This window comes from Gracilinanus agilis, chromosome 5 (genome assembly GCF_016433145.1).
Source record: "Gracilinanus agilis isolate LMUSP501 chromosome 5, AgileGrace, whole genome shotgun sequence".
NCBI classification, from domain to species: Eukaryota; Metazoa; Chordata; class Mammalia; order Didelphimorphia; family Didelphidae; genus Gracilinanus; species Gracilinanus agilis.
The window spans coordinates 305,733,594-305,756,673 of record NC_058134.1 but is presented as its reverse complement, the minus strand read 5'-3'; the positions used below and the strand labels follow the sequence as shown (position 1 = coordinate 305,756,673).

General features: G+C 41.7%; 2 pseudogenes; both read right to left on the bottom strand.

Moving 5' to 3' along the window:
* Nucleotides 1-9,573: 9,573 nt before the first annotated feature.
* On the bottom strand, nucleotides 9,574-10,311 carry LOC123250278 (annotated as a pseudogene).
* Nucleotides 10,312-19,228: 8,917 nt separating this feature from the next.
* On the bottom strand, nucleotides 19,229-20,451 carry LOC123249070 (annotated as a pseudogene).
* Nucleotides 20,452-23,080: the final 2,629 nt, after the last annotated feature.

The window sequence follows — 23,080 nt, the reverse complement described above, 5'->3', positions numbered from 1 at the left end:
CTTGACATAGCCTAAGGGATGATCCTTTCCTCAGTTTCCCCATTATGTTATTTCCCTTGAATGGAAATGTTTCCCACCTGGTTAATCTTGAGACTTAAATTTTAATATCTTGTGACTATATGATTGGCTGTCAGATGTGACTCATATCTAGTGTCAAATGAAAGTAAAGGAGTTTTTTCTCTGTTATGGTATATTATTATAATTACATAACTTGTTTCTTCCTCTTATAGCAAATCTCTCTAGCCAGAGCAAATTTGACTGTGATGTTTATGATGAATCTGTTTGTTATAGTACCAAATCTCAGTAATTATGTGAGTATTTGGCCTTGTTATCTGTTTATGGATATGTATATATATGGTATATATCCATATGTATATATATGGTATATATCCATAAACAGATAACAAGGCCAAATAGGGTTCTTAAATATTTTAAAATGATATCAAAATAAATGGGTATTGATGCTACAGTTCATGGGACAAAGCTATTATTCTATCAATTATTAAGATTAAATCAGAAATATATTCAATTTGCGAAGATAGACTTAACTCTCCCTTTGTCTATTTTTAGTTAATTAAAGCAAGAATTTAAAGTACCCCTACTTAGTAGTTAGCTAACCATTAGGAAAGAGCTCACAAGGCACTTACTAGTATACATCCTCAAAAGGCCACAAGCACTGCTCCCCCTTGGGCAGTGCCAGGAAAATTGGAAGACTGCAATTGGTTTCTGTGAAGATGGGGAGAGACAGGAAATGATGTGAGAAAAGGGGTATAAAAGAAGAGACAAACATGGTCTGGTCTCTTTGTTTCCTTGGTTTTGGAGAGGCTGGTTCCTTGGAGAGACTCTTCCCTTGGATTCTGCATGGGTGAGTAGAGCTGAAGAGACAAGCTTTTTCTTGGAGTCATTGTGTATTGGTGGAACTCTGTCTGAAGACAGCACTGGGACTTCTGGCTGAGGACTACTGGGAAATCCACATGGAGACTGGGATTTGGGGAAGCCCCTGCGGGGGGCTGAGCCAGATTTCACCAGAGCAGCACTTAGGGCTGGTAGGCTAGACCAGACTTTGACTCCTTCCTATATTTTCCACTTTCACTATCTCTACCTTGTAAATAAAAGCTGCCAATAGTCATTTTGACTTGGGGGCTAATATTTTATAAATGGCGACCACAATAATATTATTTTTTAACTCTCATAGAGTCAAATCATAGATTTAATTGTTACAAATTTTGTTTTAGTGAATTTTAGTACAGTCAGTTTTATTAGAAGTAACTTATATACCATATTGTGTTACTATTATGGAAAATTATTTTGTTTTATGATGTGATGTGGAAATTAATACCTTTCTGTGGAACACATCCCATGGCACCAATATGTTTACTGTAGAGCATTAATTGATATGCCCTGTTCTTTGTTCACAAGTTGAAATTAATTCATATATACAGATATCTGGACCTCCCATCCCAGGGCTTTTGCCACAATTGTAATCAAATTTACAACTGGTAAATGAATTTACTTGTGAATTAGAAGTCATCTATTTCCAAAAGTGTCTGTTTCCTATGTTTCTATATGAGGATTAGATCCTTACTAGTCTCTACTGCTCCAAAGGAGGAAATTGAATTGATTAAATTGATTTGAATGAACTGGAAGTGAATTTTAAATTGTGGGCTGAATTAGAATTAATTGGAATTCAAATATATTTTTGAAATCATTGAAAAATCTGAAGTTCTAAATACTAGCAAAAATTAAGCAGACATTTTTAGGAAGCAGCAAGATCAGACAATTATGTATGTATATATATATATATATGTACATATATATTTCACAAAACACTTTCAAATGTTTAACTTGTATGACCTTTTATTACTCAATTTGGATTTGAATTTATTAACTAAGTTAATGTGACAGTTTTTTTAATGATAATGGAGTCATCATGTTATATCAGTAGTTACAGTAATGAAAGTATTAACAAGGGGTATTTAAGAGCTGAAATTCTTTGAAGTTTCAAGTATATTATGGGTTAATAAGACTAGAATGATAAAGGTTGCTTAGTTATTGGAAAAGGTAAATTTAGAAGGGCATTACTGAATTATATCATTGTTTTTTCCCCTATCATCAATATTTATCGAGCATTTGCGGTATACTAGGCAGAACAGAACATACAGAAAAATATTGTCCCTGCCCTTGAGATGATTACATTCTATAACAAAAAATACACCTCTCTCTTTAAACAGTATTTTGTTGTTTGGTGTTTTCTACAAGGGTATCAAGGGAAGATTTTGCAGTGTGAGCTTTGGGTATCCATCCATCACTTGGTGAGAGGATTAGGTTAAGGGAAGAGTTTAAGGCAGACAATAACAGACCATTTAAAGTCTTAGAGTGAGATTTTTTTTTAAAAAGCCACTCTTTAAAAGACTATCTGCCTTTTGATCCAGCCATAGCACTGCTTGGATTATATCCCAAAGAGATAACAAGGAAAAAGACTTGTACAAAAATATTTATAGCTACACTCTTTGTGGTTGCAAAAAAAAATTGGAAAATGAGGGTATGCCCTTCAATTGGGGAATGGCTGAACAAATTGTGGTATCTGTTGGTGATGGAATACTATTGTGCTCAAAGGAATAATGAACTGGAGGAATTCTATGTGAGCTGGAAAGACCTCCAGGAAGTGATGCAGAATGAAAGGAGCAGAACCAGGAGAACATTATACTCAGAGGCTGATACACTGTGGTACAATCAAACTTAACAGACTTCTCTACTAGCAGCAATGCAATGATCCAGGACAATTTTGAGGGACTTATGAGAAAGAAAACTAGCCACATTCAGAGGAAGAACTGTGGGAGGAGAAACACAGAAGAAAAACAACTGTCTGATCACATGTGTTATAATTAAGAAGGTCACTTGTATCTATCTGAGGAGGTAGAAATGATGTACAGAGAGGAATAAGATAACCCTTCTCCTTTATAACAGTTGCCCAGGCAGGATCCTTCAAGTCAAAGAGGTTTATCCCTTCAGGACCCACCTGGGGTTAATTGATATATTGATTTGGGCTCTTCAGCTAGGATAACGAAGATATTCTGACTGCGTTGTCTCCCTTCCCAAAACAAGCTTTGAAACTGATTTAGGAGGTACTTTAAACTTTATATATTAATAGGAAGGATATGGGTAAAGCACTGTGCTATAGGAGACCCTACTTTAATTGTTACTAATGAAACTCCCAACTGCTGGCAAATGAAGAAATAATGTAGCTTCCCTCTGGTTCAGCCTGGCCAGGGCTAAACCAGAGTAGGTAAACTGCTGGGAAATCTTCAGCTTCTTCTTCTGTAGATCTTAAGCCTTAACAGTTGAGATATATCCACCCTTTGTCCACCCTCTTCTTCATCTCCTGCCCACTTCCCGGATCCCTCCCGGGCCCTGGGAAGCCTAGATAACTAGATGATGAAACTCCTAACATCTAGGGGCAGGAGAGACCAAGGTGGTGGTCAAGTACAGGTTGATAACGGTATATCAAGTACAGGATGAGCTTGCAGAGAGATGTTTGCACCCTCTCACTCCAAGACCAGGATCGATCTCTCGCCTCAGCTCAGGTCCAAGACCCAGAACTTCTGCTCAGGGTTCTCAACTGCCCCCTCCTGCCTTTCGCATGCCTCCCTGGGAACATTCCATCTAACTGACTTATCTGTCAATCAATGAATGAACTTCAAGCTCCCAGAGATTCAATATAACACATGGGAGGATGGATATATTATTGGGGATGTAGACACTAAACGATAACTCTAGTCCAACTATCAATAATATAGAATTAGGTCTTGATCAATGATAAATGTAAAACCCATTGGAATTGTGCGTTGGCTAAGGGGAGTTAGGGGGGTTTGAAAGGGAGAGGGAAAAAACATGAAACATGTAAATATGGGAAAATATTAAACATTAAAATAAAAAATATATATTTGAAAAAAAGCCACTATCTCACTAAAATAAGGAAAGATTTCCTATAGGAAATGCAAATAGAGGCAAGAAGTTTGTGGGATGCAAGCAAAGGAAGAAAGCCAGAAATATCATGCTATCTTCCCCTTCACAACACCCCACCACCACCACCAGAATAGGAGTGTGGTTGGTGACAAGGCAGAAAGAGAAAAGGCTATGATTATTTCAATAGATGCTGAAAAAGCCTTTGACAAAATACAGCATCCATTCCTACTGAAAACCCTGGAAAGTATAGGAATAGAAGGACCTTTCCTAAAAATAATAAACAATATATACCTAAAACCATCAACAAGCATTATATGCAATGGGGATAAATTAGAAGCCTTCCCAATAAGATCAGGAGTGAAACAAGGATGCCCATTATCACCTCTATTATTCAACATAGTACTAGAAACACTAGCAGTAGCAATTAGAGAAGAAAAAGAAATTGAGGGTATTAAAATAGGCAATGAGGAGACTAAGCTATCACTCTTTGCAGATGACATGATGGTCTACTTAAAAAATCCTAGAGAATCAACTAAGAAGCTTGTAGAAATAATCAACAACTTTAGCCAAGTTGCAGGATACAAAATAAATGCACATAAATCATCAGCATTTCTATCTATTTCCAACACATCACAGCAGCAAGAGGTAGAAAAAGAAACACCATTTAAAATCACCCTAGACAATATAAAATACTTAGGAATCTATCTACCAAAACAAACACAGCAATTATATGAAAACAACTACAAAACACTTTCCAAACAAATAAAACTAGATCTAAACAATTGGAAAAACATTGATTGCTCCTGGGTAGGACGAGCTAACATAATAAAAATGACCATCCTATCCAAACTAATTTACCTATTTAGCGCCATACCTATCAAACTACCAAAAAACTTCTTTACTGAATTAGGAAAAACTATAACAAAGTTGGAAGTGTCCGAGGCCGGACTTGAACCTAGGACCTCCAGTCTCTAGACCTGGCTCTCAATCCACTGAGCCACCCAGCTGTGTGACCTTTGGCAAGTCACTTGACCCCTATCGCCCACCCTTACCACTCCTGGGATAAGGACGGTCCCTAGCCCGGATGAAAAAGGAGGAGGGTTGGGTGTGGGGCTAGCAACCCCACCCTGCTAAAGAAACTGCAACCTAAAGTAGGGGCAGCTGGGCTAGCTCAGTGGATTGAGAGCCAGGCCTAGAGACGAAAGGTCCTGGGTTCAAATCCGGCCTCAGACACTTCCCAGCTGGGTGACCCTGAGCGACCCATTGCCTACTGGTTGTGGCCCTATGCTCCTAGAATGGAGTCCCAGGATAAAAAAAAAATAACAAAGTTTATTTGGAATAACAAAAGATCAAGAATATTAAGGGAAATAATGAAAAAAATGTGAAGGAAGGGGGCCTAGCAGTACCAGATATTAAACTGTACTATAAAGCAGCAGTCATCAAAACAATGTGGTACTGGCTAAGAGACAGAAGGGAGGATCAATGGAACAAACTTGGGGTAAGTGATGTCAGCAAGACAGTCTATGATAAACCCCAAGAGCCCAACTTTTGGGACATGAATCCACTATTTGACAAAAACTGCTGGGAAATTTGGAAAACAATATGGGAGAGATTAGGTTTAGATCAAAATCTCACACCCTACACCAAGATAAATTCAGAATGGGTGAATGACTTGAATATAAAGAGGGAAACTATAAATAAGTTAAGTGAACACAGATTTTCAGATCTCTAGGAAAGGAAAGATTTTAAAACCAAGCAAGAGTTAGAGAAAATTACAAAATGTAAATTAGGGGGCAGCTGGGTAGCTCAGTGGAGTGAGAGTCAGGCCTAGAGACGGGAGGTCCTAGGTTCAAAACCCGGCCTCAGCCACTTCCCAGCTGTGTGACCCTGGGCAAGTCACTTGACCCCCATTGCCCACCCTTACCAATCTTCCACCTATGAGACAATACACCGAAGTACAAGGGTTTAAAAAAAATGTAAATTAAATGGTTTTGATTATATTAAACTAAAAAGCTTTTGTACAAACAAAAACAATGCAGCCAAAATCAGAATGGAAACAACAGATTGGGAAAAAATCTTTATAATAAAAAACTCTGACAGGGGTCTAATTACTCAAATATACAAGGAATTATGTCAATTGTATAAAAAATCAAGCCATTCCCCAGTTGATAATTGGGCAAGAGACATGAATAGGCAATTTTCAGGTAAAGAAATCAAAAGTATCAATAAGCACATGAGAAAGTGTTCTAAATCTCTAATAATTAGAGAAATGCAAATCAAAACAACTCTGAGGTATCACCTCACACCTAGCAGATTGGCTAAAATGAAAGAAGGGGAGAGTAATGAATGCTGGAGGGGATGTGGCAAAACTGGGACATTAATGCATTGCTGGTGGAGTTGTGAACTGATCCAACCATTATGGCTGGCAATTTGGAATTATGCTCAAAGGGCTATAAAAGAATGCCTGCCCTTTCATCCAGTGTAAAAGGCAGATTTTAGGTATTTTATAGATATATATTTAAAGTGTGGCCACCAGGAATCAACAATTCAGGTTGATTCTGTAATTAAATTAGACCCAAGTCAGGACTGGGTTTAAGGTAGTTTATTTACAGTTAGGGTAGAAGGTAGGGAAATAGAGTGAGGGAGAGTCTAGTCCAGGCCTGCAGAGGCCTGGACGGAGAGAGAAGGTTAGAAGGCTAAATAAATGAGGCTACAAGCCACAAGGCCTAGCAATCAGATAGGCTAGAGCCTACTTAAAGGTAGAGTTTGGAAACACCAAGGTAGGCCTAAGGAAGTCAGCCTAACTTACCCACATGACCATTCTGAGTAGAAGCTGCCTGAGGTCTCCTCAGAGATCCTTTAGCACCAAGTTCAAAGTGGGAACTCCCCAACAGGAAGTTACCAACATATTTGAAGAGATTGTGTCTCTCATCACTTCCTGTGGGTCCACCTCTAATTCAAGTGGACAAATGGCAGCTTCTACACTGATTTGGACTGCCCAAAGGACTGTCCCTTGTTCTTGATTTGTTACTTATTGTCACGTGTGGGTAACCCATCTCCCCTCCCTACTATGGGAGGTGGGGATGACATCATCTCTATGCCTAGGGTAAGTTTGACTATGAATGGGCTAGAGTTAATTCTATTTACACACCAGCCATACCATTGTTGGGTTTGTACCCCAAAGAGATCATAGATAAACAGACTTGTACAAAAATATTTATAGCTGCGCTTTTTGTGGTGGCAAAAAACTGGAAAAGGAGGCTATGTCCTTCAATTGGGGAATGGCTGAACAAACTGTGGTATATGCGGGTGATGGAATACTATTGTGCTAAAAGGAATAATAAACTGGAGGAGTTCCAGGCGAATTGGAGAGACCTCCGGGAACTGATGCAGAGCGAAAGGAGCAGAGCCAGAAGAACATTGTACACAGAGACTGATATACTGTGGTAAAATCGAATGTAATGGACTTCTGTACCAGCAGCAATGCAATGACCCAGGACAATTCTGAGGGATTTATGGAAAAGACGCTACCCACATTCAGAGGAAGGACTGCAGGAGAGGAAACACAGAAGAAAAGTAGCTGCTTGAACACATGGGATGATTTGGACATGACTGGGGATTTTGATTCAAAACTACCACACCAATGCAATGATCAACAATTTGGAAATAGGTCTGGATCAATGACACATGTTAAAACCAGTGGAAATGCGCATTGGCCAGAGGTGGGGGAAGGGAGAGGGGTGAAGGGGAAAATAAGAGCATGAATCATGTAACCATGTTAACTTTTCTAAAAAATGAATATTAATAAATGTTAAAAAAAATAAGAAAAAAGAGAAAAGGCTAAAAGGTATACCTGACAAATTGGAATATGGGATTAAAATTCAAGGCAGGCTATAAGAATAGCAACGGATTCTTTTAAAAAGGGACTTTGGAAGCACAAATTTGAAAGTTAACCAATGTCACCATGGACTGTGAAGCCTGTAGCTTCCTTAAATTAGGAGAATGCCATACCAAAAATTTAAGTGGAATATATGATTCTATTCAGACCACCACCACTGAAAATCAGGATGGTGGAGAGGGGAATAATGTTCAAAACAATATGAAACTTTTGCCATTTGATAATTTTATATTTAAAACTTGTTTTATTTTTTAAGTCCATTATAGCTACCAAGTGGGAAATCTTGAAAATGTATAATTTCCTTAAGAGAAGTTTCAGAACTAAAGATTTGACTTACATGAAAAGCTGTAGAGAGAGTAGTTGAAAAGTCCATTCATAAAACTTTTATTCCATTTACATCAACACATGTTCTTAACAATTATGCTTGGATTGTTCAAGAAAATTCCATCCAACAGACATTAAACAAAGCTAGCCATCCTCTCAAGTTATTTCCCTATTAACTATGTTAGGCAAGTATAAAAAAAAAATCACAAAAGCAAAAAATCTAAAAAAGTTAACTATATGGATTTTCTGTTTTAATCTTGTGCTTGATATACAGTGACTTATGAATATCAAGCAATTCATTTTACTGCATCTTTACTTGTACATTTGTTCTTGGGTTGCCTAAACCATTTACATACAAATAAAATGAGTGTAGCAAAAATAATGAAAGCGAGGGGCAGCTGGGTAGCTCAGTGGATTGAGTCAGGCCTGGCGATGGGAGGTCCTGGGTTCAAATCTGACCTCAGACACTTCCCAGCTGGGTGACCCTGGGCAAGTCACTTGACCCCCATTGCCTACCCTTACCACTCTTCCACCTAGGAGCCAATACACAGAAGTGAAGGGTTTAAAAAAAATTAAAAAAAAAATAATGAAAGGGAACAGCAGGTAACTTTACAAATAATTGTTTCTGCCCTGCTCCAGAGTAAATTGACTGGGTTAAAACTTTGTCTTAAGGAACACTTTTTTTTTTTTAACCCTTGTACTTCGGTGTATTGTCTCATAGGTGGAAGAGTGGTAAGGGTGGGCAATGGGGGTCAAGTGACTTGCCCAGGGTCACACAGCTGGGAAGTGGCTGAGGCCGGGTTTGAACCTAGGACCTCCTGTCTCTAGGCCTGACTCTCACTCCACTGAGCTACTCAGCTGCCCATTAAGGAACACTTTTGCACCTGCGATCTTAAAGGTGTACGTGTTGAGATTTGTGTATTCCACAGATATACGTGGAATGGCATGTAATAGCTATGGGACATCTGTTTCTACCACAGCCATGAGTGCTCCAACCCTAAAGTACTCACAATAACTACACCTGTGGCTGCAACCAATTATCCCTTTCCCCCCCCCCCCACCATGACAGGCCAATATGTAGGCAGTTCTCTTTGCCAGTGTACAAAATCAGTGTACAAAAGTACTATGCCAAACATGTAAAACGTACATAAAAATTCCATGTCCCCATATTGGCCACCTCAGATGAAAACAGATAACTGCCCAAATGTTAACTGGCTCTACTCCCCTAATATTAAACATAAACCACACGGGAAGTAGAGAAATCCAAACAGAAACAACATAAACCTGTCATAAATCGTAAACAAAACTACTGGTGGGACAGCATGGATGACAAACGGTCTGCTGTGTACATTTCGGAATGAGGCAGACAAAAGTTGGAAGGCTGGCTACTTCTCCCCTCCTTCTCCTGCTCCGGCTTCTTCTCCTTGGGTGTCCGATGTCCACAGTGTCACGTTTTCTCTCGGTAATTGCATTATTAGTGGGCTTCTTCGTACGACTCTTCACTTCATGGATCAAGTTCAGCAACGGCTTCACCAAAAGGTCTCTTTGCAAGGGAGCGGCCTTTCTCTGGAGAGTTCAGGATCTCCTACTAGATAGAACACAGGGAAGTTCAAGGCCAGACCCAGCCTTACAGGCTGCACTGGTTGCATGTCCTTTCTGCCGATTTCAAATGCTTCTTGATATGCTTGTTGTGACTGATCCACTATCGCTTTCTGGTCATCCCCAGCAGCAACCTCGGCGTAGTCTCCTTTCATTTTCAAATAGAAAACTTTGCTTTCTGCGTGTGAAGCATTAGGAATGAAGAACTTTTCCAATAGAGACAGCAGCACATCATTGCAGATATCTATCTCTTAGTTCGGTCTCCATTTTCTCTCTGTATTCTCGGGCCATCCGCTGTTTTTTCTCAGCACCTTCAGTCTTTTGCTCAATACTTGAAACGACCCTCCAAGATGACCTTCAGGCCCCTACGGCATTTTTGTAAGCAACAGAGAGCAATGATTCCTCTCCTCATTGGATAATTCAGCTCCTTGCTCAGTTACAGACTTCATGCAGGACGCCGTGCCATCATATCTCTCAGCCTGCTCAGCCAATTTGGCCTTCTGCACCAGCTCATTTTTATCCATGACTGAATATCCTGTTCCCGGAGTGAGTGCCGGTGGCAGACGGACAAACATGGGGTTCAGCAGTCTCTGGGCAGCGGCAGTGGCCCCGAATTATATTGTACTAGCAGATCTCAGAATTATCAAGGAAGTTCTACAAGTGATTTGGAACCAGAGAAGTAGAGCCCTCCAGAGCTGTCCCGAGAATGAAGACTGTTCCAGAACGTGAAAGAGAAGATCCTCCATGAGACATATGGGAGGGACTCAAGATGTGCCGATTTCATGCCTAAGGGCAAACTGAACAAGCCAGAGCCTGGGAATTTGTGGCTGCCACAAGCCTGACACCCCTGAACCTGAGTGGGCAATCAAACCTGGAGAGGACCTCAAGCTTTGCTTCAAGTGGGCTCAGAAGTAGATGGCATCTCAAGGTGACCACCCTCTCAAGACTCCAGATGTAGGCTGAGTATACATCCCTCTGAGCACCATGTTTGCCATTTTCCCTTTGACCTCATTTTCCTGATTTTTCTTCCTCCTCTGCTGACATACTCTTTAAATGTTGCTCAATGGTCTCAGCCTTCTGCGTTGTCAATGTGATGAACAAAATTATGTTTTAACCAATCATGCTTCCTTGGCCAGCGGTGTGCCAAAAGGGAAGAACATTAAAATAATCTTAAAACTAACATGTCTGTTTTCTATGAGCTACTTCACTCTACAGATACACTGGGCAAGGAATAAGCCTATTTACCATAAAGAGCCAGTCACAAGCCAGAAGTCTGTCCCAGAGCCTTCATGTTTGTTGGCTGATCTTACATCACAAACTTTACTAGAAGCAGCCTAAGCCAATTTAATCTAACCACTACTATCAAACATCCTGCTTCTGTCCCACCTATTCCTGAGACTGCCCATTCTTCATCTGTAACTTCTCCCCAGACCACTCCTTCCAGGGTTTGTGAATTTAAATTTCCTTTGCCCCCCTTAAAATCTAAGTCATATGGTACTCGATACCTTGGTCATTCTAGTCTACATTTTAATAACTTTGTCTTTTAGTAAATAATTCCTAACTCAACCAGGATTCCCCTATATTTGAGGGTGTTTTTTTTTCACAGTTGACAGCTCAATGATAAAAATATATCTCTAAGGGCAGCTGGGTAGCTCAGTGGATTGAGAGTCAGGCCTAGAGACAGGAGGTCCTAGGTTCAAATCCGGCCTCAGACACTTCCCAGCTGTGTGACCCTGGGCAAGTCACTTGACCCCCATTGCCTACCCTTACCAATCTTCCACCTATAAGTCAATACACAGAAGTTAAGGGTTTAAAATTAAAAAATATATATATATCTCTAAAAATTAGAACTGGGCAAATGGAAGCTACATTGGAGGCATTCAAAGAAATGAATGAATATCAATGAGTTGACATCTCTCCTCTCATCAGAGCTTCACAAAGACCTCAGAAAGGTAGAATTAGGAGACAAGGAGATGGAAGCTTGGCTAAGTGATGTGACCTGTCCATTCACAGAATCTCAGAATTTGAAAGCTGGAAGGAAGCACTGCAGCCATTTAATTCATCCCATCCATGAAAAAGAGGGCTCATTAGAGTGGCTGCTGTGTGTAGGGCTCTATGTTTCTCAGTGGGCATCCAAAGAAAGACCACGTTTCCTGCTCTTGAGAAGTGCACAAACTACATGGGGAAATGTGACTCATACATAAATTATTTAAACAAGGTAGAATCTGAGAGATGGATAGGAGAAAAAGTGTTCTAGGAAGATTTGAGTTGGGAAAGCACTTTCAGTTGGGGGACAGGGGCTGATGAAAGCTGGAAGGTTTCATGGACAAGGGAGCAACTGAATTGGGCTTAGAAAGTAATGAGTGGGCAAGACAAGAACTACTGATGGTCATCCGGCTTTGTTGGTAGCTAAGTTGATCCAAGAGGAAGAGCAGAAAGTCTATGCTGGCACTTATTGACAAAAGAAGACCAAGGGTTGACACCCTGTGTCCATGCTTAGCAGATTTTATGCTTAGGGATTGTTTACAAATGTTTATAAAACGTTGGGAATAATATGGAGAGAAAAAATGAGATCTTATTTTTACAAGTAGTTTCCACTATTTTACTATTGGTTTTTATTCCTGGTTTTTCAGAAGTCATAGTTTGGGTGTCATCAAAATATAGCTTTGCCTGTATCCTTAGTGAGAGAATTTAGAACTAATAAGAAACATCCCAAATGATCCTATGTTAAACTTTCACGTGGTGAATTTTAACAAGATAAATTCACGAGGCAGAGATAGAGTATTCATCAGATTCCAGCGTTGGTTGGAGTCCTTCAGTTCCTTCTATAGCTGACAATTTAAAAGGTAATTTTGTCAGACCCAGTTTCACAATAAGAGAGATGAGAAATCACAATGCCTGAAAGGTAAAGTTAGTCCTCCTCGGCTGTGAGTTGTGATTGCTTCTCAAGCAGTTCAAGGATGCTTACTGCAACTAAATACCACTACACTTCAAGCTCGTCCTGGTGCGTATTCCAGATGGAGAGTGTCCTGTTTCTTCTTTTTTGAATTTCACTTAGTGAGCCAATGCTTAGAAACATTCAGAAGCACACAGACACTGAGGCCCAATGAGTAACAGGCAATTCTAACTGATTTATTACATTAGATGAATTTGAAAAGTTCACTGGTGTCCTTTGGCATTCTTGGTAGAAGAAGTACATGGGAAGGTCCTTTTCCCAACAAAACCAGTGCCATGCAATTGCTATACCTTAGATCTAACAACTGCATTTCAAGGCAAGCTTATTTTGTTCTGGTTTTTGTTTTTGTCTCATATTTTCACTGAGGAATCTTTTCTACTGAGAATTGTCCATTCTCTACTAGCATGCAATGATCCAGGACAAGAAAAAAACGTGATCCACATCCAGAGAAAGAACTATGGGAGCAGAAATGCAGGAGAAAAAACATTTCTTTGATCACATGGTTCAATTAATTAAACAAACAAACTCAATTTAAAAAATTGTCCAAACCATTTCTAATTCTGTGTGTGTGTGTGTGTGTGTGTGTTGTATACAGTCAATGAGCATTTTCTGCCTTGCAAAGTGCTATAAATATACTCAGTTTGGTGGGTGGTAAATTCCAACCACAGATACATGCTTCCCTTCCTTTAGAAAAAGACCAGAAGGAATGACCAGTGTCCCTACAGATCTAGCTTTGGAGTCCATGGTCAGTCCCCAAAGGCTATGATATGACCAGTGGCAATGACTCTGCATCCTCTGATCTTTCCCTGAGGCTTATAAAACAAAGCGGTAGTTTTATCATTAATGGAAATACATGGACCAAAGTGCATGGAACCTTAGTTCTGAAATCAACAGAGAAGGCTCTGGTGAACAATGATGAGTTCCAGGTATGCAGCTCTCACAAGTGGCTTCCTCTCCATCCAGATAGTTGGCGAACAGCCCAGAATACCATCTTCTTCTCCCTCCCCTCCCCCAAGGAGAATCCGGTAGGAGGAGGTATACTTTTTTTTTTATTTTTTAAAGCTTATTTAATTAATTTAGAATATTTTCCCATGGTTACATGATTCATGTTCCTTCCCTCCCCTCCTCCCACCCCCCTCCCATAGCTAACAAGCAATTCCACTGGGTTTTACATGTGTCATTGATCAAGACCTATTTCCATATGTATGAGGGTGAGTATTGATGGTGTGGGATGTGTTTAACAGGACCCCCACCTGATAGTATTCAGTGGGCCAGATCAGCTAATCACTCACCCCCACCCCAGGGAAAACCTATGAGGGAATAAACTCAAAGAGGTTCCCAGACTGGCAAAGCTATAGTGGGGATGTTGAAGGAAGGTGTTGGGGTTCAGTTGTGACCCTAGTGGGTTGAATCCAACCCTCAGTGCCAGAAATACTGAGACAAGGCTCCCCACTCCTCAGTTCTAGTCACTTTGCCCTTCAAGATGGTGTTTGGTATCAGTCTTCCCCTCAGCCACAAGATCAGAGTCTTCTTCCCCTCAAAGTAACAGCCCCAAACTACCACTAATAAACTCATAAAGATGTGCCTTGGGAATGCGCTGTTTGCTCTTCTCGTCAGCGGTTTACATGGCACCTTTTAATGAATCTGCAAATAACCCAAAGCTGGGAAGGATAACGAACACCAGGCGACAACCAAGGTCCAAGAAGATTTAGGCTCTATAATAGAATGGCGGGTCCAATCTTATGTTCTCGATTCAAAACCCTTGTGAGTTATTGCGAGTCTCATCCTCCTATCAATACAATAAATGCCTCCAAGGCAGTGTGGCTTTAGCAGGCTGCAAGGTCTGTAAGAGCCAACTGGGTGGCACGGCCAACCATCGCCCACTTATGGGGACAGCCAGGTAGCACAATGGATAGAGCGCCAGGCCTGGAACAGGAAGGATCTGGGTTCCAACAGGACCCTGGGCAAGTCACAGCCCAATTGCCTAGCCTTGTCCTGCTCTTCTGAACAGATTCCAAGTAAGAGGGAAGGTAAGGGTTTAAAGAAAGCACAGGGCCAGGCCCCAGGCCCCCAAAGAGCTTCCCTCTTAACGGGAGCAGCAGCTCTGTTCACATAAAGGACGATGTCCATACCAGAGACACAGGCCTCCTGCAGGGAGTGAGGCTGGAGCTGGGACTCAGGGCTGAAGGTGAGGAGGGGGTGCAGTGACCGACACCTGTGGGAGGCCCGCGAGGATAGCCCAGCTGCCTGGAGCATGGGGAGGGGCAGCAGATTGGTCCTGGACTGAAGGGCTTTGAATGTCAGACAATGGAGGGGCAACAGTCTGGGAGAGGGGCTGAATGGGGAGACGGGGTGCAGAGAGAGAATGGCCTGAACTTGGCAGTCTGAGGGAGAGCTGAGGGCTGGGAGCCCAGGACTCCAGAACTGAGGCCCAGGGGGCAGGAAGAGGTGGATGGGGGGCAGAGGGTAGAGGCAAGGAATCATTTTGGAAATGTGGAAACGGAGCCCTGGGATCCCCTGCAAGGAAAGGGAAGGTGGAGGGAGTGTCTAGGGCAGAGCCTCGGCTTACACCTTTAGTTGGGGGGGAGATAGGATGGCCCCTCAAAGGAAAGTGCCAAGCAGGACAGTCATGGATCCCAGAAGAAAGGGTCACAAGTGGGAATGGGGAAAGGGGAAGGGATGGTTGTTTACTTTCATTTTAACATGGTTTTAATGTTATAGTGGAACAAATCCCTATGGATGTATTAGTCAGTGGCTGCTTAATTCAGAAACTGAATTGTGTACCTCACCCAGGTAGTTTGTGGCTTCTCGGTGAATGTAGCTCAGGACACTTGGATTTCCTTCTGGTATTTTAACATGACTAAGCTGCAGGAACCTGCCAAATACTGTCCTTCATTCAGATGGCTGAAGCAAATGACCAGGACCTGGGAAAGAGGATGCTCTTATTCTGGCCAATGGGAATTGTCATTTTCAAAGAGCTTAAGCCTAGTAATAGAAGGTGATCCTAGTGCCTAAAGGCAATCACGTTATCGTTAGATAGCTCAGCATTAACAACAGTAGGTCCAAGTTTAATAGGACTTACTCAGCCCAGGGGAAAATTCTGCCTAGATTCTTTCCATGTCCTATTCTACTGAAGTGTCTGCAATCAACTCAATATTGAGGAGGCTCGCCAAGGAAAAGCTTAGAAACTCTCGTCTCGAATGCTTCGAAATCAGCAGTTACATTCCACTTACAAGTTAGCAGGTCAAATGCGAATTCATTTTAAACCAGACAAAATGTATCGCTTAGAGATGCTGAGAAACAAGACTAGGAGGAACTCTAAATTCATGTTGCTGCTACAAAGCTAGTAGAGTAAAAGCCAAAACCTCTGATAAACCTTGGCCAGCCACAGGGTGTAACAAGTACACTCACAACATGATCTACTTGATCAAAACAAAACAAAAAAAAACCAACTTGGGGAAATTTACCGTATTACATATGTCAACCACCTCTAGTGATCTCAAGATGATAACTTTGATGGAAAATCTGCTTTTCTGGACAGTTTCACTTTTCAGTTGATGTTCAGAAGAACCAGTAAAATTTGCTTCAAGTCTTTATACTGAAGATACTTTGATTAGATTTTTTAAAGGCCTCTGCCTAAATGTTTTAGCTTCCTAACTTTACCTACTTCAGAAAGAATTCTCCAGTGGCAAATCTTATTGGAAACAAAATATTTAAAATATGCTTAATAAAATCTTAGAATATTGAGTGAAAGCCATTTAATGAAATATTTAAAACCTCTGCAATGATTAGCTTCTAAGCATCACCCAGGATTCAGATATTCAGTATGCCTCCTGAAATTATACAGAAACAAATGCCAAACTGAAATTAGAACCTGAAAGTTCAAATTGTATAACAAAACAGTACTCCTCCATCACAAAAGCGTGTAAAAGTACAAGAACACTATTTTAAAACACTGGCACTTAAGAGAACCCTAATTTCAAAACCACAAAACTGCCAAATTGTTCCCCCAATGGTAAGCAGATAAAGATAGTTTTAATTAACAGTTAGCTTTTATTTTGGAAGGGAAAAAATATTTTATCAAATTAGGCATTTGGTGTTTTAAACAATTTACCATAATGCCAAATTTTAAGTGTACTTTCCATTAAAGTCTATTTTTTAAAAAGAGGGTCAATGATCCAGCCATTCTGGCTGGCAATTTGGAATCACGCTCAAAGGGCTATAAAAGAATGCCTGCCCTTTGATCCAGCCATACCATTGCTGGGTTTGTACCCCAAAGAGATCATAGATAAACAGACTTGTACGAAAATATTCATAGCTGCGCTTTTTGTGGTGGCAACAAATTGGAAAAGGAGGGGATGTCCTTCAATTGGGGAATGGCTGAACAAACTGTGGTATATGCGGGTGATGGAATACTATTGTGCTAAAAGGAATAATAAACTGGAGAAGTTCCAGGCGAACTGGAGAGACCTCCGGGAACTGATGCAGAGCGAAAGGAGCAGAGCCAGAAGAACTCTATACACAGAGACTGACATTCTGTGGTAAAATCGAATGTAATGGACCTCTGAACCAGCAGCAATGCAATGACCCAGGACAATTCTGAGGGACTTATGGTAAAGATGCTACCCACATTCAGAGGAGGGACTGCAGGAGAGGAAACATATAGGAAAAACAACTGCATGAACGCATGGGTCGGGGTGGACATGATTGAGGGTGTAGACTCGAAACTACCACACCAATGCAACTACCAACAATTTGGAAATTGGTCTTGATCAAGGACACATGACAAAACTAGTGGAAATGCGCATGGGTAGGGGGGTGCGGGGGGGGGGTTGAAGGGGAAAGGAGGAGCATGAATCATGTAACCATGTTAAAAATGAATATTAATAAATGTAAAAAAAAAAAAAAAAAAGAGGGTCAAATACAACAATTACCCATAAATCCTAATGGAAAAAACGCCTCACTTTAAATGAGACGGCATTTTATTTGGGATTGACTGGAATCGAATCTGGATTTTCAGTTTTAAGAATCTAGTTTCCCAAGGGCCATTCACCGCCAGCTCAGCCTTTATAGTAAGTTTACTGGCAAAGATCACTGTGGCAGTCTTGCATTTCAACTCAAACTTTTTGGGGCATAGTCTCAGCTTTTCTGAAGTACGGGAATTATAAACATAACTTCAAGTCACATAGTAATACATTTGTGAACGTTAAATAATCCCCACCTTCTATTGGTCCTTCCAGGACAGAATTTTAGTATGTTTCACGCTGCTGACTTCTATATTCCCCACTTGGTAAATGTTGTAACTGCATAGAATACTGTACTATGAGAAATTTGAGTTTATTAACTGGGAACTTCCGATTTCCAGTTATAGAAGAAAATTGTTTCTATACAAGTTTTATTACCCCATCATGATTATGCAGGGCATGTAGATCAAAGCTTTTTTTTTTTTTTAAACCCTTACCTTCCCTCTTGGAGTTAATACTGTGTATTGGCTCCAAGGCAGAAAAATGGTAAGGGTAGGCCATGGGGATCAAGTGACTTGCCCAGGGTCACACAGCTGGGAAGTGTCTGAGGCCGGGTTTGAACCTAGGACCTCCCATCTCTAGGCCTGGCTCTCCATCCACTGAGCTACCCAGCTGCCCCCAACACTTTTTTTTTTAAATCAACTAACTATATGAAAAGATGAAGACTGTAATAATTCATGTGATCCCCTCTGTGAAAGGAATTTTTTATTCCCTTTGTCTATTTTAAGTTAATCATTCAAGAATTTAAAGTACCCCTACTTAACACTTAGTAAGTCACTAATGAAGAAAGTTCATGCCCTAAAAGGCCACAAACACAGCGCTAGGCAAATCGGGAGGCTGCGTTGGTTCCTGTAAAGTGGGAAAGAGATGGGAAGTGACACGGAGAAACTGCTTATAAAAAGCCAGCCCAAGGACTCCTGAGGAGGCATTTTAGGGGGAATTCGGCCGAAGAGGAAGTTTTTTGTTCAATTCATTCTGTGAGGCACTTTACAAAGATACATTCAGCATTGGTGAGTTGGGCTGAAGAAGCATTCTGCGCTGCTTAGATTTGGTGTTGTGACTTCAGTTGAAGGAAGAGGCTTATGCAGGTGAGACCCTTGTTGAAGAGGCTACTGGACTTCCATGCAGAGATCGAAACTTTGTCAGGGAGTGAGCTGAATTTCTTTGGATAGGAGTTCTAGGGTGCTAAACTAGGAAATATTTTCAACTTCCCTCATACATTTCCCTCCTTTTACTATATTTATATTAAATTAAATTAAGAGCTACCAACAGTCTACACTTTTATAAATGGCGACCACAACAATTCTTTTATAACCATTATTATTTTTGTCAAACCAAATTTTTAACTATTACATTTTGACCACCAAAATTTAATAATTACACCTCAAAAAGAAATTATGATTTAAGGGCACCTATGAAAAGGGCAACAATACCAATTTTAAAAATGGTATTTACTTAGCAACATTCAGAATGTCAACAAAATAGCTGCAACTTTTTTCATTTTTGCAATTATAGAGTGGTGACAGAACATATTTGTTTCATATTTCATATGCTGCATCAAAGACAACTGAAGATGAAAATGAACTACATCCCCATATATAACTAATTAGTGCTATGCACCAACAAGACCCTGCTTTACAACCCCCATACTGTACCAGGTAAGGTTAGTGGCTATTGAAAATACCACTAAAGGACAGAGCTATCTAAAGACACATTTGGTAGTGCATTAACTATACAAAAAAAGACACTGTAGAGTTTAAAAACAAATCTTACACAGTCTTACATTTTTTTTTTCTTTAAAAGGAGTAAGTTGTGTACAGGGGGCTTAAATGCTTTATAGACAAGAAAAAACTGCTCTAGAACCAACTTCTTCATCTTCCTCATCTTCTTCCTCCTCCTTTTTTTCTTGCTCTTCTCAGCTTTGACAACTCCTCCCTTTTTTACCCACATCAGGTTTTCCTTTAGCTCGGTATGCAGCAATATCCTTTTCATATTTTTCCTTCATCTTAACTGCCTTCTTTTCATCAGGCTGTTTGTCATTTGCAGCAGCATTATTCCACATTTATCCCAATTTTTTGGCAACATCTCCAATAGAAAGACCAGGATGCTCCCCTTGGATTTTTGAGTGATACTCAGAACAGAATACAAAAAATGCCAAAGGTGCATTGGGATCCTTAAACTTCTTTTTTTTTGTTTTTCCTTTAGGTGGTATGTAGGTTTTCGTTTCCCTTTCATAACAAACCTTAGCTTTTGCCATGTCCTCAAATTTTCCTCTCTAGCTGACATTGTCTTCCACCTTTCTGAGCATTTTTTTAGAAAATTCTGAGAAGTTCACAGAAGCATCTGAGTGCTTCTTCTTGTGTTCCTCCCAGCAGGTTTGTACAAAGAAGGCATATGAAGACATTTTCCCTCTCAGCTTCTTAGGATCACCTTTGCTCATTTTTTATTATTTTCCCTCAGCTCTGCACAGAGTAGCCCAGCACCTGTCCACTTCTTTCTTGCCCCGGTGCTGACTCTATGGAGCCCAATGTGCTACAAATGCCAGACGCAGCCTCCTCATTCTCTCCATTCTGTAACATTCTCCTGTGGCCTTTTTGAAAGTTTTATCAGGGGGGAGCTGGATAGCTCAGTGGATTGAGAGTCAGGCCTAGAGACGGGAGGTCCTGGGTTCAAATCTTGCCTCAGACACTTCCCAGCTGTGTGACTCTGGGCAAGTCACTTGACCCTCATGGCCCACCCTTACCACTCATCCACCAAGGAGCCAATACACAGTATTGACTCAAAGAGGGAAGGTAAGGGTTAAAAAAAAAAAAAAGTTTTATCAATGGCTTTTGTGTCCTTCACTTCTCATTGGCCCCTTCCTTCCCAACAGAACCACTTGGTAATAAAGCAGAGTTGTTAAAACTCAGCAGCCCACCAGGTCCACAGGACACACTGTGGTCTCATTCCAATAGCAGCGAGGGCAAGCCACTTGACCTGTCTGCCTCAGTTTCCTCCTCTGTAAAACAGGGATCATAGTTCCTCCCTTGCATGGCTGTTGTGAAGATCCTGTGAGGCAGTATTTGTAAAGCTCTTCTTAGCTCAGTGCCTGGCACACAATAGGTGCTTTACAAACGCAAGCATTACCGTAGTTGCCATCACTGTCCTGGGTTCTGCTCCCTGGGCTCCACACATCCAATTCTTCACATCCACATGCTAGTTCCCAAACAATGGGCATCAAGGGTCTCTGGCTTTTTCCCACCACAAAACACGCTGCTATAAATGCTTTGGTGTATGTGGGACCTTCCCCTAGCCACAGCCTTCTCACGAGCATGTGCCCAGCACTGGAATCGCTCTGATCTTTCTAGCACGATTCCCAAAGGTTTTTCAGAATGGTTGGGTCACCTTCCACTGAAGAGAGGTGCCTACGAGGCTGGAGATGGCAGTCCTGAACACCACCTGGTCCCAGTCAGACAGCCACTCCCCCCCATTCTCCCACTGTATTCAAGTCTGGGTGCCATGTTCTAGGAACATTCACAGCTCCATCAACCAGGAAGGTGAGGAGAAGCCTCAAGTAGGGGACGTCCAAGCCAGTTAAAAGAATCAGGTACATTTGGCCAAGGATTTGGTAGGGAGAGAAAATGAACGAATAGATTAGTTGTTGTCCAATACTTAATGAGAAGGAAGAGACTTGAGGGGAAAGTGGGGCAGCAACTGGGCAGCTAAGGCTACAGCTTCCTGGCAAATGGAGCTGCCTCCTTTGGAGGTTCCCTCTCATTAGCAGTCAGGGGGTCAGTGACTTCTCATGGCTACAACCGCAGTAACTCATGCAGGCAGTCTGAGGCAGAGGCCTCTTTAGTTCCTTCCCACTTAAGATTCTGGGGAAGCTAGGCCACAAATCCAGGCCTTGGAGTCTCAAGTAACAGGCTAAGGGGTTTGCAAGGCCAAGAGGTAGGGGGCAGATAGCTTCAGTCAACAACAGAAGGTGTGATGGGGTAGGCATATGAGGAAAGCAACAGGAGAATATTCTGGAGAAAGGAAGGGGCTAAACAGAGTCAATTAGAGCAATTAGGAAGTTAGAAGTGAGGCTTAGGGTGGTAGCCCTATGACTAGAGGACCAGAAAGGAGACTGCCAGGTCTGGGGATAACGCAGACACAAGTCAGAGACAGGTTGTTGAATTCAATTCAGTCATTTATTAATTGAACTGGCGGAGCCCTGCAGTTTCTGGCCAACATGCCTCTCTCCTTGTTTCCTTTTGGCTACTTTGAGATTGTCCTTTAAAATCTGGAGGTGGCTCCAAGAACTCTTCCCCCCACCATCCCCAGTAGCTAACTCCTCTCTGGCCAGGGAACTCCCCTCCTCTCATTCCCTTCGGCACACCCCATGCTCACTCTCCCACCTGGAGAGGACCCCCTGTTCTCACCTACCTGAACAGCCCTCCTTTGTCCTGTCCATCCATCTAAACCCGGCCCAGCTCACGGCCTGTCTCCTCCCAGGGGCTGGACACTCCTGTAGGACACAACAGAGTTCTCAATTATTCCACGTGTCTCCTCTCTGGTCCCCAAATGTTCAGTGCCCTGAGATCAGGGACTGTCTTCCCCTCCCGTACCATTCCACAAATTGTTGTCTCTCAGCCCCGAACCCCCTACATTAAGTCCTGTTTAAATAAATTCAATGAAACACCATCTTCTAAAATTAAAGTTTATTTTAATTTCACAAGGAAACCACAAATCTCTGAATTACATGAAGACATGATTGAGAGAACTGTAGCCTCGACTACAGCCTGGCACTGGCACTTAAGAACCGTTTGCGATTTGCCTTGGGTCAGAGCTGCCAGGGCAACCCTTCTGGCTCTGCCCACAGTCCTTATGACACTTTGGGGAAATGTTCTCCAACAGGTCACATTTCATCTGATTTGGTTCAACACTGAGTGGGAAAAGAAATGGGTCCACAAGCCAGAGAGTGGCCCATTGCATTGAAAAGAGGAATTTGTCTGTAAACGAGTTCTAAAAGCAGGCCGGGCAGGCGGGGGCTGGCAGCCCGAGTTGAGCAATGGGAGGGAAGCTCCAGGGCACCTGGGACTAGTTCTACTGCTCCTGGCATACACTAGGTACTTAATAAATGTTGATGGAACAGGGAGAAATGAGTTTCTCTTCCCTCTCCCACCCCACAGCAGCAGCATGGGCTTCATGGGCAGTCTCCTCGGGGCCCAGGGCATACAAGACAATATACTTTTGGTCCCAGAGCCATGTGTGGGGGGACAACCTCAGGAGGCTGGGGTGGGTGGGGGGTGGAGGGGAAGCAGAGGGTGTACAAAAAGACCATCTTCCAAG